Source organism: Staurois parvus, unplaced genomic scaffold, assembly GCF_062004578.1.
Source record: "Staurois parvus isolate SC_StPar_1 unplaced genomic scaffold, SC_StPar_1.0 ptg001823l, whole genome shotgun sequence".
NCBI lineage: Eukaryota > Metazoa > Chordata > Amphibia > Anura > Ranidae > Staurois > Staurois parvus.
In genome coordinates, this window is record NW_028319619.1 from 89,364 (window position 1) to 107,427 (window position 18,064).

Genomic DNA, 18,064 nt, shown 5'->3' on the forward strand with positions numbered 1-18,064 from the left:
TTATCATTGGGCATGAATAGTAGTTGCAGTCAACAAATAGCGGATATTATGGAGAAGAAAGAATCTGACAGTGAATTACAAGTACCAAATAAGAAAGAGATGACAGAAATGTTTCAAAGTTTGGAGAAAATGATAAAGCAAGAAATGACAACTAGTCGTAATGATTTAGGGCAGCTGTTATTGAGAGTGGAAGAAACAGAGGAGAAAGTTAAAAATCAGGCCCAAACCATAGTCAATTTAGAAAAGAAGATAACAAATATGGGGAATGTTCAGAAAAAATTGCTTTATAGGATGGAAGTACAAGAAAATAAAGAAAGGAGGAGCAATCTCAGGGTACGAGGAATTCAAGAGACTGCAAAAGGGGAAGCATTGTATGAATTAGTTTGCAGAATTTTAAACTCCATAATGGACAGACCTGAACTAGAATTGATTACATTGGACGGAGTTTTCAGAATAGGAAGGCTCAAACAGGTTACTGGGAGGGAGACACCGAGAGATACAGTTGTCCAATTTCAAAAGTATGGGGATAAAGATGAGATTTGGAGGAAGATCAAAGGAAGAACAATTAAGTATGGAGAAATAGATATCCAGATTTTTGCGGACTTAACACCAGAAAACTCTGTCGAGAAGGAGATCCCTGAGACCCTTGGAGCTCCATGAGGACTGGAGTTGAGAAACACTGCACTATACCAACCACTAAGATCTACAGAACTGGCCTCTATCAAACACATATATGACCCTGAGAGCGGCCCGAACATGCTCAGACATATGATGGACTAGCCTCCAACTCTGGGTAGTTTAAAGGCCAGCTGTGGGCAAAACATGAAGCCTCTCCCATCCCCTTCTAAATAGAAGTCCTTGAGGCTCACCAACGTAATAAACTTTGTTTTACAGCTATTGAAACCATAAAAATGCTGGTCTATTGGAAGGAGCTCCGATAAGCACAGTACCGGCCATATAGCAACCAATGCCATGTCAGGAAAGTAACCACTTAAGGCCTTGTGTGAATAATATATGCTAAAGGTGACATTTCTTTTCACCCATCCAATCTGCTTCCTTAAATTCCTTTCAGATCTGGAATGTAGAAATAACAGGTGATTGCAATTTAAAATCAAACCCACCACTCATACATTACAGATTACGGGACCAAAGTACCTCTACCAGACGTAATACCTAAAAAATGTAAGCCTCTGTGGCCAATTTAGCAGCTTGTTATCGCCGGTTTGACTCAGGCCATCAGGTTCTAGAAGTTTTATATTCATTTTTTTTTGCCTATCAATCTGTCATTTAGGATGATAGAATGGAAGTGGAGGTCCAAATTCGCCCCCCCCAGAGCAGGCACCACAGAGTACAGGCATGTCCTTCACGTTTGGACTCGGTGTGCTTAAGGAGAACCCAATCCTAGGCATGCTCCTTACATCGGACTCAGATACTTCTTCCACTATGGGTCAGTACAGGATTCCTAGAGCTCAGATCTGAAATCCTGATGCTAAGAGGGAAAACACAAGATGGTCTAGACCAGGGGTAGGCAATCTGCGGCCCTCTAACTGTTGTGGAACTACATTTCCATTCTGGACTCCAACCTATCCTTCCAGCCCCAAGTCCAATCTTTAACAAACTCGTGCAGACCCCACCTCCGCAACATCGCCAAAATCCGCACGTTCCTAACCCCAGAAACCACTAAACAGCTCATCCACTCCCTCATCATATCACGACTCGACTACTGCAACTCCCTCCTCACTGGCCTGCCTCGCCGCTGGCTATCAGTCGATCCTGAATACAGCTGCCAGACTCATTCACCTTTCCAACCGCTCCGTTTCCGCCACCCCCCTCTGCCAATCCCTCCACTGGCTTCCGATTGCCCAACGGATCAAATTTAAAATCCTAACGCTGACGTACAAAGCTGTCCACCATACTGCCCCGAACTACATCACCGACCTAATATCCAAGTACCGCCCAACACGCACACTCCGCTCCTCACAAGACCTCCTTCTCTCTAGTTCCCTGGTCTCCTCCCATGCCCGCCTTCAGGACTTCTCCAGGGTGTCACCCATCCTCTGGAACTCCCTGCCCCAACCCATCAGATTATCACCTACTCTCCTCTCCTTTAGGCGCACCCTGAAAACCCACCTCTTCAGGGAAGCCTACCCCACCCCCTGCTAACCTGCCGACCTCCTCCACTCTTCCCACCACTCCATCCCCCACAGCTACCTCCTCCTGTACCACCATCCCCTCCCTCCTAGATTGTAAGCTCCAAGGAGCAGGGCCCTCGATCCCCTCATGTTTTGCATTGTATTGGTATTGTTCTGTCACATGTTCTGTCCCCCTTTGTAATGTACAGCGCTGAGCAAACTATTGGCGCTTTATAAATACTGTATAATAATAATAATAATAATAATAAATGAGAAAACAGAACGTACAGTATAGATGGGGAACCCCAGCATGCCTAATTGGATGGAGAAATGAAGAGACTTTTGTGATAGACTGGACTTGCAAAGAATGGAGATAGTTGGGTGGGAAGAAGAAGGAGTAATAGAAGTTATAAGAAGAGAGGACTGGCAGCTAGTCGGAGGAGGAGGGAGGGGGGGTTTGGGAGGGGGGAGAGAGGGGAGGGAGAATTAGAGGAAAGAAGAATTTTTTTTTTCCTCTTCTCCTCCCTCTGTCTCTCTCTTCCTCTCTGTCCCCCTTCTTAAGATATGATACTTCCTCCAGAGTTTCAGTTCCGGGGGGTCCATTGGATAGAGAGAGGGTAATTGGGGAGGTTGGAGGAGGGGAGAGCCGTTCATGGGCGGAGGTCAACCACAAAATCTTAAATCAAAGGTGGGATTAGGCCCACAAATGATTAGTAGGCAGTTTACAAGCCTAAAAAGGGGTGGGGGAGGGGGAGGTGGAGAGGGAGGGGTGTTAGGGTTAACACTCTGCATGATAGAGGGTGGTATAAAAGCAAGGAAAGAGGAGGAGGAGAGTTGGAGGAGAAGCAGAAAGAATTAAGACGGAAGATGGAAGAAATACAGTTACAACTTATAATGTGAATGGGTTGAATTGTCCTAGGAAAAGATTTAGATTATTTAAAGAGTTACATCACAGAGCATCTTCAGTAGTATTTTTGCAGGAGACACATTTTGAGATAGAGTCAAATGTGAAGTTAAAATCTAAATATTATCCAATATGGTATTATGCCGACTCCCCGATTAAAAGAGCAAAAGGGGTTGCAAAAGGGTTGGCAAAGAATATAAGGTTCGAGCTGGAGGATAGAAAGAAAGATCCGGAGGGGAGGTTCTTGTTTTTAAAAGGTAAACTACAAGGAATCGAGTACACATTGGCCAATATATATAATAAGAAGCTGTAGATGTTCTTGAAGGGCGCATAAGAAAAAAACACAGTGTCAGTGTTTGTTTTTTTTTTTTTTTTTAGCAAAGTCATGTCGCAGAACACATTTTGGCCGAAATTTATGCCGAAATTTGATTTTTACATTTTTTTACTGGACATGTTTTATAGCAAAAAGTCCAAAATATTGTTTTTTTTCTCAAAATTGTTGTTCTTTTTGTATAGCACAAGAAATTAAAAAACGCACAGGCAATCAAATACCACCGAAAGAAAGCTCAATTCATGGAGAAAAATGGATGTAAATTCCATTTTGGTGCAGTGTTGCATGACCGCGCAATTGTCAGTTAAAGTATACAGCACCATAACACAAACCAGTTATGTAACCCCTTCCTGACCGCCCTATAGCAGAAATATTGCTACAAGGCGGCACAGGTGCGCAAAATCACATATTTACAGTGGGGCAAAAAAGTATTTAGTCAGCCTCCAATTGTGCAAGTTCTCCCACTTAAACCTCAACTATGAGAGAAAATGAGAAAAAAAATCCAGACAATCACATTGGCTGATTTGGAAAGAATTTATTTGCAAATTATGGTGGAAAATAAGTATTTGGTCAATATCAAAAGTTCATCTCAATACTTTGTTATATATCCTTAGTTGGCAATGACAGAGGTCAAACGTTTCCTGTAAGTCTTCACAAGGTTGGCACACACTGTTGCTGGTATGTTGGCCCATTTCTCCATGCAGATCTCCTCTAGAGCAGTGATGTTTTGGGGCTTTCGCTAGGCAACATGGACTTTCAACTCCCTCCAAAGGTTTTCTATGGGGTTGAGATCTGGAGACTGGCTAGGCCACTCCAGGACCTTGAAATGCTTCTTACGAAGCCACTCCTTCGTTGCCCGGGTGGTATGTTTGGGATCATTGTGATGTTGGAAGACCCAGCCACGTTTCATCTTCAATGCCCTTGCTGATGGAAGGAGGTTTGCACTCAAAATCTCACGATACATGACCCCATTCATTCTGTCCTGTACATGGATCAGTCGTCCTGGTCCCTTTGCGGAGAAACAGCCCCAAAGCATGATGTTGCCACCCCCAATGCTTCACAGTAGGTATGGAGTTCTTTGGATGCAACTCAGCATTCTCTCTCCTCCAAACATGATGAGCTGTGTTTCTACCAAACAGTTCTATTTTGGTTTCATCTGACCATATGACATTCTCCCAATCCTCTTCTGGATCATCCAAATGCTCTCTAGCAAACTTCAGACTGGCCCGGACATGTACTGGCTTAAGCAGGGGGACACGTCTGGCACTGCAGGATCTGAGTCCCTGGCGGCGTAGTGTGTTACTGATGGTAGCCTTTGTTACGTTGGTTCCAGCTCTCTGCAGATCATTCACTAGGTCCCCCCGTGTGGTCCTGGGATTTTTGCTCACAGTTCTTGAGATCATTTTGACCCCACGGGGTGAGCCCCAGATCGAGGGAGATTATCAGTGGTCTTGTATGTCTTCCATTTTCTACTTATTGCTCCCACAGTTGATTTGTTCACACCAAGCTGCTTGCCTATTGCAGATTCAGTCTTCCCAGCCTGGTGCAGGTCTACAATTTTGTTTCTGGTGTCCTTCGACAGCTCTTTGGTCTTCACCATAGTGGAGTTTGGAGTGTGACTGTTTGAGGTTGCGGACAGGTGACTTTTATACCGATAACAAGTTCAAACAGGTGCTATTGATACAGGTAATGAGTGCAGGACAGAGGAGCCTCTTAAAGAAGAAGGTACAGGTCTGTGAGAGCCAGAAAACTTGCTTGTTTGTAGGTGACCAAATAATTATTTTCCACCATAATTTGCAAATAACTTCTTTACAAATCAGCCAATGTGATTATCTGGATTTTGTCTGGATTTTTTTTCTCATTTTGTCTCTCATAGTTGAGGTCTACCTATGATGCCAATTACAGGCCTCTCTCATCTTTTCAATTGGTCGCTGACTAAATACTTTTTTGCCCCACTGTGTGTGTGTGCGCGTGTGTGTGTACTGTATATATATATATACATATATACACACACACACGTGATTTATGCTCCCATGGTTTTCACGCCCCTCCCAGATAGCATCAGATTGTAAATCAGTACACCAGTAATCACATTTAACCCCTTGATTGCCAGGAACTCGCTCATACACAATAAACCTCCATTGCTAGTATAGTGTCTGAACGGATCAATATCTTTGATCAGATCAGCACTATACCAGCGTTCACATTAGTATAGCGTCCCCAAAAATGCAGCATTAGTGGGATCAGCCCCGGCACCTGCCAGCACCTGTGTTTAGCCCCTACGCTTACCCCCCCTTCTCCCCCAGCAAGTGCAGTGTCAGTAGGTCACTGTCACTTGATACATTGCACACAAAACCTCAGTGTTCGCAGAATCAGTACTGATCTCTGTTAGCACTTGCCGGTAAATTTTGATAACTCATACACAATATGCAGCAGAGTTGCCAGTACTAGTGCCACGCTACCTTTTGGTGAACTGGCAAGCACTAGTGGCCTAGTACATCCTAGTTGTTCACATACCTCTTAGATCAGGCCCTCCTAACCCTCTTGTATTGAACTATATTGCTGTTGCATTGTCTCCTGTTATATTATAAAGCGCTAAGCAAACTGTTGGCTCTATATAAATCCTGTATAAAAATAATAATAATAATACCAGCACTGCAGTATGACTTGGTGACGTGGCGAGTCCCATAAGTATAGTACAAGCTGATGCAGTGGCAAGCACAAGTATTGTCCCGCAGCTACCAAGATTTCGCACACAGACCCTTAGAGCCTTTAGTATCCTTCCGGATGTGCTTGCAAATCCCAATTGGCAGCCCACAAATTCTGCAACCCGGAATTCAGGTGGAAATAGCAAATTTAACTACTCTCCTTTGATTTTTTGGAGCTGTTTTTCACAGTGGATCAAAGCAATTTATATGCATAAAACTGTATCGCCACCAACCCAAATTCAAACCTTGCCAGACCATTCGCATGGAAACTCATTACGGTTTTCGAACTTACATTTTTTTTGTACCTAACCCTCAACATGGGCATTACTAAAAAAATGAATTGCAGTTGTATTGGTCCACAGACCTGATTCATCATATCCCGTGTTCTCTGCTGCCATGGCCAGGCATAGATATGAGAGTATAATGTGTTTTATGCATTTGAACGACAATACACTCTGTCATCCTTGAGGTGACCCTGAAATTGATCAGCTCCACAAAATTCAGCCCCTCGTAAATCACCTTAACCAAAAATTTGCAGATGTCTGTACTCCCCAGCAAAAAATCTACATTGATGAGTCCCTCATTAATTCCTCTGGCTGCCTTTCATTCAAATAATTTCTCCCCAGCAAGCGTGCCAGATATGGGGTCAAGATGTAGAAGACCTGTGAGAGGACAACAAGCTATACTTATAAGTTTTGGATTTATGAGGGAAAAGATTGTCACGTAGAGCCCCCCGGATGCCCAGACTGCATAGGGAGCAGTGGCAAGATAGTTTGGGACTTGGTGTCATCTTTTTTCCATATGGGGTACCACTTATACGTGGAAAATTTTTATTCAAGTGTGCCACTATTTAGATATTTGTACAATCTTGGAACTGGTGCATGTGGCACCGTGTGACCTAATGTGTGCCTATCATTAGAAGTGGGTAGATGCAAGGCAGTATATTCTAAAGGTGGGCATACCACACACTTTCTCTGGCAGAGATTTCTTCTGTTTTTTTCATTCAGTCCACAGGCTGCATACAAAAAAAAACAAAAAAAAACATCGCATATATACCCAACATGGACCAGTGACGTACTGGTACATCACTGGACTTTGAATGGTTATACCAGGATGATGCCTACAGCTGCAGGCATCATCCTGGTATAATTTTTTCAGCTGGCAATCGGCTTTCATGTAAAAGCAATCCTAGTGGTTAATTAGTTGCAGGATTGCTTTTACAAGCAGCGGGAGATGATGCCCCCCCTCCCCCACTGCCTTCCACGGCCTTCTCGGGCAGTCCCGTGCCATCGGGGGAACCTGAGAATGCAGCCCGTGTTTCTGCCAGCTGACCATAGAGCTGTTTGGAGACCAGAATGGTGCGAATCATCTCTATAGCCTAAGAAATCGGAAGCTACAAGCTTTTCATCACTTGATCACACTGATCCTGGTTTGATTAGATAATGTAAGGGCAGAGGAGATATCTAGAGTCTGATAGAACCCAGATTTCTCAAAAAAGAATATATGACAACGCCCATTGAAGTCATAGGGGATATTTGCATTCCCTGTGCTAGCATTAAAAGTGATTAAAAAAAAATAAAAGGGACAGTGTAAAAATAATTTAAAAAATCAAAATAACTTAAAAAAAAAGTACCCTCGCCCCCCCCCCCCCCCCCGCCCCCCAAAAGCATGCACGCACCTGCGTTCATGAGCATTGACCCTTTGCCAGTATGGGAACAACGGTTGCACCATGCATGTGAACTATCACCACGAATGTCAGATCAAGGGCAGTAATTCTAACACTAGACCTCCTCTGTAAATCTAAAATGGTAGCTTGTAAAGGCTTTTAAAATATTGCCTGTGGATATTAAAAACGTATGCAGTTTGTCGCCATTGCACGGGGCATGCGCAGTTTTAAAGCATGTCCTGTTTGGTATCTATTTACTCGACATACCATTATCTTTTATATTTTATTAAATAATTACCCAATATATTGTGTTTTTGTGCATTAAAACTAAAAAAAGTGTTTGTTTTTTTTTAAATTGCGTTTGAAAAATCGCTCTGTGAGTACTGTGTGACATAAAAAATTGTAGCACCCACCATTTTATTTACTAGGGTGTTTGCTTTAAAAAAATATATAATATTTAGGGTTTAAATTAATTTCCTAGCAAAAAATACAGATTTTTTTCATGTGAACAAAAAGTGTCAGAAAAGGCTTGGTCTTCAGGTGGTTAGAAGAGTGAATGATGTGTGGCATAAACTTCTAATGCTGGGCATAAAATGTACCCACCCCCAAGAACGACCCCTTTTTGGAAAGTAGACACCCCAAACTATTTGCTGAGAGGCATGTTGAATCAGTAGAAGAATTTATTTTTTACCACAAGTTTTTGGAAAATGACAAACAAAAAAATTTTTTTTTTTACCCAAAATTGTCAATTAAATGATTTATTGCTCACACATGCCATGGGTATATGTAGAATTACTCCCCAAAATACATTGTGCTATTTCTCCTGAGTATGGGGGTATCACATGTGAGAGACATTTTGGCAGTCTAGCCAAGTACAGGACCCCAAAATCCAATAAACACCTGCAGGCTTTTAAAGGGCTTTATTTCCTCATTACACTTCCTGACTACCTATCACAGTCTTGGAGGGCCTGAAATGCCAGGATAGCACCAAATAGGATAGCACCCCCCCCCCAAATGTCCCCTTTTTGGAAAGTAGACATCCCAAGAAATTTGTGCAGTATTTTGCAGATCTCGTTTGTTGCCACAGGTTTTTGAAAAATGAAGAAAAAAAACAAAAACATTATTATTATTATACAGTATTTATAAAGCACCAACTGTTCGCTCAGCGCTGTACAATATAATGGGAGACAATACATGCGACAGTACAATAACAATACAATGTGATACACGAGGGGTTCAAGGGCCCTGCTCCTTGGAGCTTACAATCTAAGAGAAACAATCCTTGCATTGGCCGGGAATATGTTTTCTTTTCTTTTTTTATATTTCAAAACCTTGTAAGAAAAAATTAGATCTGCAAAATCCTCACCATGCCGCTTTTTAAATTCCTTGGGGTGTCTACTTTCCAAAAAGGGGTCTTTTGGAGTGGTTTGGTGCTATCCTGACATTTCAGGGCCTTCGAAACTGTGATAGGTATTTAGGAAGTAAAATGAGGAAATTACTCACCTTCAGGCTTTCAAAGTGGTCATTGGATTTCAGGCTCCTGTATGTGGCTAGGCTCCCAAAAAGTCTTGTACATGTGGTATCTCCATACTCGTTAGAAGTAGCAGAATGTATTTTGGGGTGTAATTCCACATATACCCATGGCTTGTGCGAGAAATAAATCATTTAAATGACAACTTCGTGTAAAAAAAAAAAAAAAACTTGTAGAAAAAAACTAAATCTTCCATTGCCTCAATATGCTTCTTAGCTTACGGTGTCTACTTTCTGAAAAGGGGTCATTTGGGGGTGTTTGCACTATCCTGGTATTTTAGCACCTCAAGAAATGTGATGGGCAGTCAGAAAGTAAAAGCTGTGTAAATTCCATTATCTATACCATAGTTTGTAGATGCGATAACTTTCACACAAAGCAATAAATATACACTTATTGGGATTTTTTAACCAAAAACATGTAGTAGAATAACATTTCGTCATAAATTTAGGCCAAAATGTAGTTTTTTTTGGATATTTTTATGACAGAAATGAGAAAATATTTTTTTCCTCAAAACTTTTCTTGTTTATAGGGCCAAAATTAAAAAGCACACAGATGATCAAATACCACCAAAAGAAAGCTTTATATATTTGAAAAAAGGACATAAATTTCATTTATGTACCGTATTGCATGACCAAGCCATTGTCAGTTAAACTAGTGCAGTATAGAAATAAAAATGGCGTAAATTGCAGTATCTGTACCATAGTTTGTAGACGCTATAACTTTCACACAAAGCAATCAATATACACTTATTGGGATTTTTTTTACCAAAAACATGTAGCAGAATACATTTTGGCATAGAATTATAACTACCGTATATACTCGAGTATAAGCCGAGTTTTTCAGCACATTTTTTGTGCTGAAAAACGGCCCCCTCGGCTTATACTCGAGTCAACGGGGGGGGGGGGGGCGCGAGGCTCCGTCAAGGGGGGCACGTACAGGGGTGGGCAGAGGGCTGCAGTCTCTTACCTGGCTCCCACGATGATCCATCCAGGAAGCGCTGCTTCTTCCATCACTCCGGCCACTCCCTCACTCCTGCCGCTCGGCTCCGCCTCCTCACCGGTGATTGGCCGCCAGAACTGTAGCTCAGGAAAGGTACACAGGCGGCCAATCACGGGTGAGGAGGCGGAGCCGAGCGGACCCGCGAAAATTGAGTGAGGGAAAACCCGGTAAGTGTGCAGTGCAGAGGTGCTGCTGCAACCACATATGCTGGCTGCAGCAGCACCATACTGCAACAGGGGTCAGCAAGTGTCATTGATGTCTGTGGGAGGAATAGTGCCGCATCATTGGTGTCACTGATACTAATGATGGGGCATTATTCCTCCCACTGATACCAATGATGGGGCACTATTCCTCCCACTGATACCAATGATGGGGCACTATTCCTCCCACTGACACCAATGATGGGGCACTATTCCTCCCACTGATACCAATGATGGGGCACTATTCCTCCCACTGATACCAATGATGGGGCACTATTCCTCCCACTAACACCAATGATGGGGCACTATTCCTCCCACTGACACCAATGATGGGGCACTATTCCTCCCACTGATACCAATGATGGGGCACTATTCCTCCCACTAACACCAATGATGGGGAACTATTCCTCCCACTGATACCAATGATGGGGCACTATTCCTCCCACTGACACCAATGATGGGGCACTATTCCTCCCACTGATACCAATGATGGGGCACTATTCCTCCCACTAATATCAATGATGGGGCACTATTCCTCCCACTGATACCAATGATGGGGCACTATTCCTCCCACTGACACCAATGATGGGGCACTATTCCTCCCACTGATACCAATGATGGGGCACTATTCCTCCCACTGATACCAATGATGGGGCACTATTTTTATTTTATTTTTTACATTGACTAGTAGGTGCCTCATTTCCCACCCTCGGCTTATACTCGAGTCAATAGTTTTTCCCAGTTTTTTGTGGTAAAATTAGGTACCTCGGCTTATATTCGGGTCGGCTTATACTCGAGTATATACGGTAACTTTGAGTTTAATATATATTTTTTATAGCCAAAATTAAAAAATATCCTTTTTCTTTAAAAATTTCAGTCTTTTTTTGTTTAGAGCGTGAAAAATAAAAAAGCGCACAGGTGATCAAATACCACCGAAAAAAAAGCTCTATTTGTGCGGGAAAAAAAGGCCATAAATTTTGTTTGGGTACAGCATTGCAGGACCACGCATTTATCATTTGCTCATTAAGGGGGTAAATCTTTTAGAGGGCAAGTGGTTAAAGAAGACCATAAACTACTGCACATGCTTATGTTTCGAATAGCAAACAACAGTTATGCAGGCCATAGACGGGTCGTTTAACCACTTGAGCTCCTGAGGATTTACCCCCCTTAATGACCAGGCCTTTTTTTGCTGTTTGGCGCTGCACTAATTCAAATGATAATTGCGCGGTCATGCAATGCTGTACCCAAATGAAATTTACGTCCTTTTTTTCATACAAATAGAGCTTTCTTTTGGTGGTATTTTATCACCTGTGCGCTTTTTATTTTTTGCGCTATAAACAAAAAAACCACAAAATTTTTTTAAAAAAACAATACTTTCTACTTTCAGCTATAAAAAATATATCGTAAACTCAAAGTTAGTCATAAATTTAAGCCAAAATGTATTCTGCTACATGTTTTTGGTAAAAAAAATCCCAATAAGTGTATATTGATTGCTTTGTGTGAAAGTTATAGCGTCTACAAACTATGGTATAGATACTGTAATTTATGCCTTTTTTTGCTATACAGTGCTGCACTAATTCAAATGATAATTGCGCGGTCATGCAATGCTGTACCCAAACAAAATTTACGTCCTTTTTTCACACAAATAGAGCTTTCTTTTGGTGGTATTTTATCACCTGTGCGCTTTTTATTTTTTGCGCTATAAACAAAAAAACCACGAAAAGTTTTAAAAAAAACCAATATTTTCTACTTTCAGCTATAAAAAATATATCGTAAACTCAAAGTTAGTCATAAATTTAAGCCAAAATGTATTCTGCTGTGTTTTTGTTTTTGGTAAAAAAAATCCCGTGCATTAGCGGGCAAACTGGCGCTATCTGGGAGGGGCGCTAACACTATCGGAAGTCACCAGTGACACTAATACAGTGATAATCTGTTCACTGTAATCAATGACACTGGTGACAGGGCAGTGAAGGGGTTAACGGGGGGGGGGCGATCAAGGGGTTAAATGGGATTTCTGGTGCACTAGCGGGCAAACTGGCGCTATCTGGGAGGGGCGCTAACACTATCGGAAGTCGCCAGCGACACTGATACAGTGATCAGTAAAAATCGCTTCACTGATCAGTGACACTGGTGACAGGGCAGTGAAGGGGTTAACGGGGGGGGGGGAGATTAAGGGGTTAAATGGGATTACTGGTGTACTAGCGGGCAATCTGGCGCTATCTGGGAGGGGCGCTAACACTATCGGAAGTCGCCAGCGACACTGATACAGTGATCAGTAAAAATCGCTTCACTGATCAGTGACACTGGTGACAGGGCAGTGAAGGGGTTAACGGGGGGGGGGAGATTAAGGGGTTAAATGGGATTACTGGTGTACTAGCGGGCAATCTGGCGCTATCTGGGAGGGGTGCTAACACTATCGGAAGTCGCCAGCGACACTGATACAGTGATCAGTAAAAATTGGTTCACTGATCAGTGACACTGGTGACAGGGCAGTGAAGGGGTTAACTGGGGGGGGGAGGGGGGGAGATCAGGGGGTTAAATGTGTCCTCTAGTGTGTTCTAACTGTCAGTGTGCTGTTTTACTCACTTTTACTGTTTCTTCTTCTCTGTCTGGAACGGAATGTGTCCAGGCAGAGAAGAATGACATCATATTCTGCCCTGTGTAAATGTCAACACAGGACAGGATAGGACAGGGACCGATCATGTGATTTCAGCCAGAAATCACTGGCTGAAATCTAATGATTGATCCCTCCTGGATCGAATCGTGTCACCCGCGGTTTGGCGGGAGCGCGCGCCCCCTACCCGCGAAAGTGTCGGGAGTGCGGAGCCCGTTTTAAAACGTGGTTTTGCGCTCCACTGCCGCCCTGCACACGTATATATACAGTGGCAGGGCGGCAAGTGGTTAACGTCCAAATTTTCGTCCGCACGAAAAATCAGCCGATATTCACGCCATTAGTGGGGCAGCCCGTCGCCTGTTTTTTGCGGATCTTCTTGTTTATTTTTATCGGTCATGTAGGAAAATCCACGAAAAACGGACGTTTTTCGTGGACATTGGTGGCAGCATCGGCTACGGCAACGGCCGATTTTTCGTTTATCGTCCGAAGGCCCGTCTATGGCCAGCCTTAGTAGTTGTGTAAAATTGAGTTTGCTGCTTTAGTAAAAATAGCCCAATAGCTCACCTTTGACCTTTCATCCTGGTAAAATTGTGAAAGGAGTCTGGAGTGCCATAAACGTCAGTATGAAGCATTAAGAAATAAAAAAAAGCAAAATACTTAAAATAACTCTGTACTAATGTGTTCATTGGAGACATGGCTGTATATGAAGGAGCCCCATAGCCTAATCATTTTAGGGACACCTGGTTATCTATCACCATCTCTAAGAATATGCCACTGCTGATACTGATTCCATGCTCAGGGTGTCAAAGAACATTAGGTGACATTTGATAATAATCTTATGTCTTTAGAAGCTAAAATTGTTGTCAATATATACAGTGTATAATATACACACCTAATATATAGAATAACAGATTAGGTTTGTAGTTATAACATAAACATCTAATAAAGCCAGGCCACCACTGAAAATATTTACATATTTAAAAATCACATACAGCATTGCAGTGAGTACAAAAATACAAAAGCACTATGTTAAACGTTTTTCAAATATAAACTCATATTAGCAGGGCCGGGACACCAGCCCACCTTGAGCTGCTCAGTTTCGGGAGCAAGTGGAGAGGTGGAGGAGAGTGCAGCTTTATTGTCTGAACAGGGGACCCATCACAAGGACCATACAGCCTGGAGTGTGAAAAGTGACTGCTGCGGACCCAAGGCCATAGTCCGTTTGAGGTTTATTTACTAAAGCTGGAGAGCGCAAAATCAGGCTCACTTCTGCATAGAAACCAATCAGCTTCTTACCTCAGCTTGTTCATATAAGCTTTGATAATAAAACCTGAAAGCTGATTGGTTTCTATGCATGCGTGAGCCTGACTTTGCACTCTCCAGCTTTAGTAAATCCCCCCCTTTGAGTCTAAGTGGTTATTTGGAGCATACTCTGGAGGCCAGAGCCAGCCAGTTGTCACCAGGAGTAGTCAGTGGAGGCCAGCAGAGCCAGTCTGAGTGGGCAAACCAGCCCAGCCGGAGGACTCTGCATTTGCTGACCTGACACAGTCCTCTACCATGTCATCTCCATCCTGCACACAGTCATTTCCATGTAATCTGTGAACATTCTGCACTATGTAAGTCATCTCAGACTCTATTTAATCACACCCCTTTAAGTCACGCCGAATATTTAGCGTAATTTAAACCACGCCCACCTTTGCAGCAGCGCATTTCTATTTTTCTTGCTCCTTGTAGAACATTACTTCCTCCCAGCTCCCCAGTCCCCTTTTTTTTGGAGGGGGGTGCAAGTAGCTGATCTTGCCTAGGGCACAAAATAGTCTAATATAATTTATAGTCTATAGTCACCTTACTACTGTACTCATCAACTACTGCTAATTCTGAACCCACACACTAACAAAACCTCCAGGACACTGGAACCTGTCTGTCACGCGCTATCAACAGCCCTTGACTCACTAGCGCCTTTAACCACACACAACATCAGACCCCGACCGCTCCAGCCCTGGCAGACTGATCACACCAAAACCCTCAAACGACGCAGTCGTGCCCTGGAGCGACTATGGCGCAAAACCAAATCCCAACAAGCCTTCACCCGCTACAAATCTGCCTTCCACACCTACACCTCCTCCCTCCACGCCGCCAAACAAGCCTACTTCCTGAGCCTCATCAAGGCCCTCTCCTCCAATCCTCGCCGACTCTTCTCTACCTTCAACTCTCTACTCTCGCCACCCCCACCTCCATCCAGCACCTCACTCACTGCCCTTGAGATTGCCAATCACTTCAAAAACAAGATTGACACAATTCGCAAGGACATCGCCGCAACTCACACACCCTCTCAACCCGTCCCCTCTCACACAGCTACCCCCTCATCCCCCCTCTCCCTCAACATAACCCGCAGGGACTTCGTCACTGCTCAAACTCCCTCCAACTCCGTTCCCCTCATCACCCCTCTCACACGGCCCCACCACTGCTCTGACCCCCACTTCCACCCCACCCTACATTCCTCATACTGAAGCCCCCCCAACACTCCGCACCTTTGACCTTACTACCATCAAGGAAGTCTCCAAGATCCTCTCTGATGCTCGCCTCACCACCTCCCCCCTTGACCCTATCCGCTCACAACTCCTACGACCTCCCTCCTCCTCCATCCTACGCTCCCTCACCCACATCTTTAATCTCTCCTTCTCCTCCGGCACTTTCCCCTCCCCTCTGAAACATGCACACATCACCCCCATACTTAAAAAGCCCTCCCTGGACCCCAATGACCCAAACAACCTCAGACCCATCCTCCTGCTCCCATTTACATCTAAACTCCTCGAGCGCCTAGTCTACACCCGCCTACGCTCTCACCTCCTCGATCCCCTACAGTCTGGCTTCCGTCCCCTACACTCCACCGAAACTGCCTTACTCAAACTCTCCAACGACCTGCTAACCGCCAAAGCTAATGGCCACTATTCAGTGCTCCTACTCCTTGACCTCTCTGCAGCCTTCGACACAGTCGACCACCCCCTCCTCAAAAAAAACTACACTCCCTCGGCCTCAGAGATTCTGCTCTCTCCTGGCTCTCATCCTACCTGTCACAACGCTCCTTCAGCGTTACCTATAATGCTACCGCCTCCCCCTCACTCCCCCTCTCTGTTGGGGTCCCTCAAGGCTCTGTCCTCGGGCCCCTTCTCTTCTCCATCTACACCTCCTCCCTTGGCCAACTCATACACTCTCATGGCTTCAACTACCACCTCTATGCCGACGACACACAAATCTATCTCTCAACCCCCCACCTCACCCCCTCGGTCTCCGCCCGAATCACACACCTACTGAGCGACATATCAGACTGGATGTCGCTCCACTTCCTTAAACTGAACCTCTCCAAAACTGAGTTTCTTGTCTTCCCCCCAGCCCTGACACCACCCCCCATTGACTTCTCCGTCACATCCAACAACGCCACCATCAAACCCCCCCAGGCCAGAGTACTTGGTGTCATTCTGGACTCCAACCTATCCTTCCAGCCCCAAGTCCAATCTTTAACAAACTCATGCAGACTCCACCTCCGCAGCATTGCCAAAATACACACGTTCCTAACCCCAGAAACCACTAAACAGCTCATCCACTCCCTCATCATATCACGATTCGACTACTGCAACTCCCTCCTCACTGGCCTGCCTCGCCGCTGGCTATCCCCGCTTCAGTCGATCCTGAATACGGCTGCCAGACTCGTTCACCTTTCCAACCACTCCATTTCCGCCACCCCCCTCTGCCAATCCCTCCACTGGCTTCCGATTGCGCAACGGATCAAATTCAAAATCCTAACACTGACGTACAAAGCCGTCCACCACACTGCCCCGAACTACATCACTGACCTAATATCCAAGTACCACCCAGCGCGCACACTCCGCTCCTCACAAGACCTCCTTCTCTCTAGTTCCCTGGTCTCCTCCTCCCATGCCCGCCTCCAGGACTTCTCCAGGGTGTCACCCATCCTCTGGAACTCCCTGCCCCAACCCATCAGATTATCACCTACTCTCCTCTCTTTTAGGCGCACCCTGAAAACCCATCTCTTCAGGGAAGCCTACCCCACCCCCTGCTAACTTGCCGACCTCCTCCACTCTTCCTACCACTCCATCCCCCACAGCTATCTCCTCCTGTGCCACCATCCCCTCCCTCCTAGATTGTAAGCTCAAAAGAGCAGGGCCCTCAATTCCCTCAAGTTTTGCATTGTATTGTTATTGTTCTGTCACATGTTCTGTCCCCCTTTGTAATCTACAGCGCTGAGTGAACTATCGGCGCTTTATAAATACTGTATAATAATATTAATAATTCATATTTGTTTTCAGACTAAGAATATATTGTGAAAATCCCTTTTGATCTTGACAGAAATGCAGTGTCCTTGTCACTTCCTATGAACTGGATAGAAAACTCAAGCAATGTCCTCTTTATTATGTAAACTACCATTCTCTCCACCCTCCATGTAATGTAGATTAGGAGAGAACGATAGGTTTTTCATCTGACCCCTCGTTCACACCAATGTGGTTTTTAGTGCTTATTACAGAAACGCACCACAGTCCATTTAACATGGTTTCCTATGGAGCATGTTCCCATCTATGCTTTTTTGAGGTGCTGAGTTTTTGGAAAGGGTCAAGGACTTTTTTTAAATGCAAAAAGAAGCGTTTTTGCTACAATAGAGTTCAATGAAGAAGCTGTTGAAACGCATGTAATGCAGTTTTTCCATGTTTTACGGGTTTTTTTCTGCCCAGCAACAAAAATATTTCCACTTTAACAAAAAAAAATGCAGAAAAACATGTAAACACGGAAAACACAATGCAAAAAGCATTATAAAACAGATCAAAAGCAAATAGCATAGTTCTGAACCAAGTCTGAATCAGGAAGGCAGTCTGGCTAACAACCATGGTTCCCTCTATAGATACAGTGAAGTGAGTGAGCGTAGCCATCTAAAGATGAGAAATGTGTTTCACACATGATCGCAA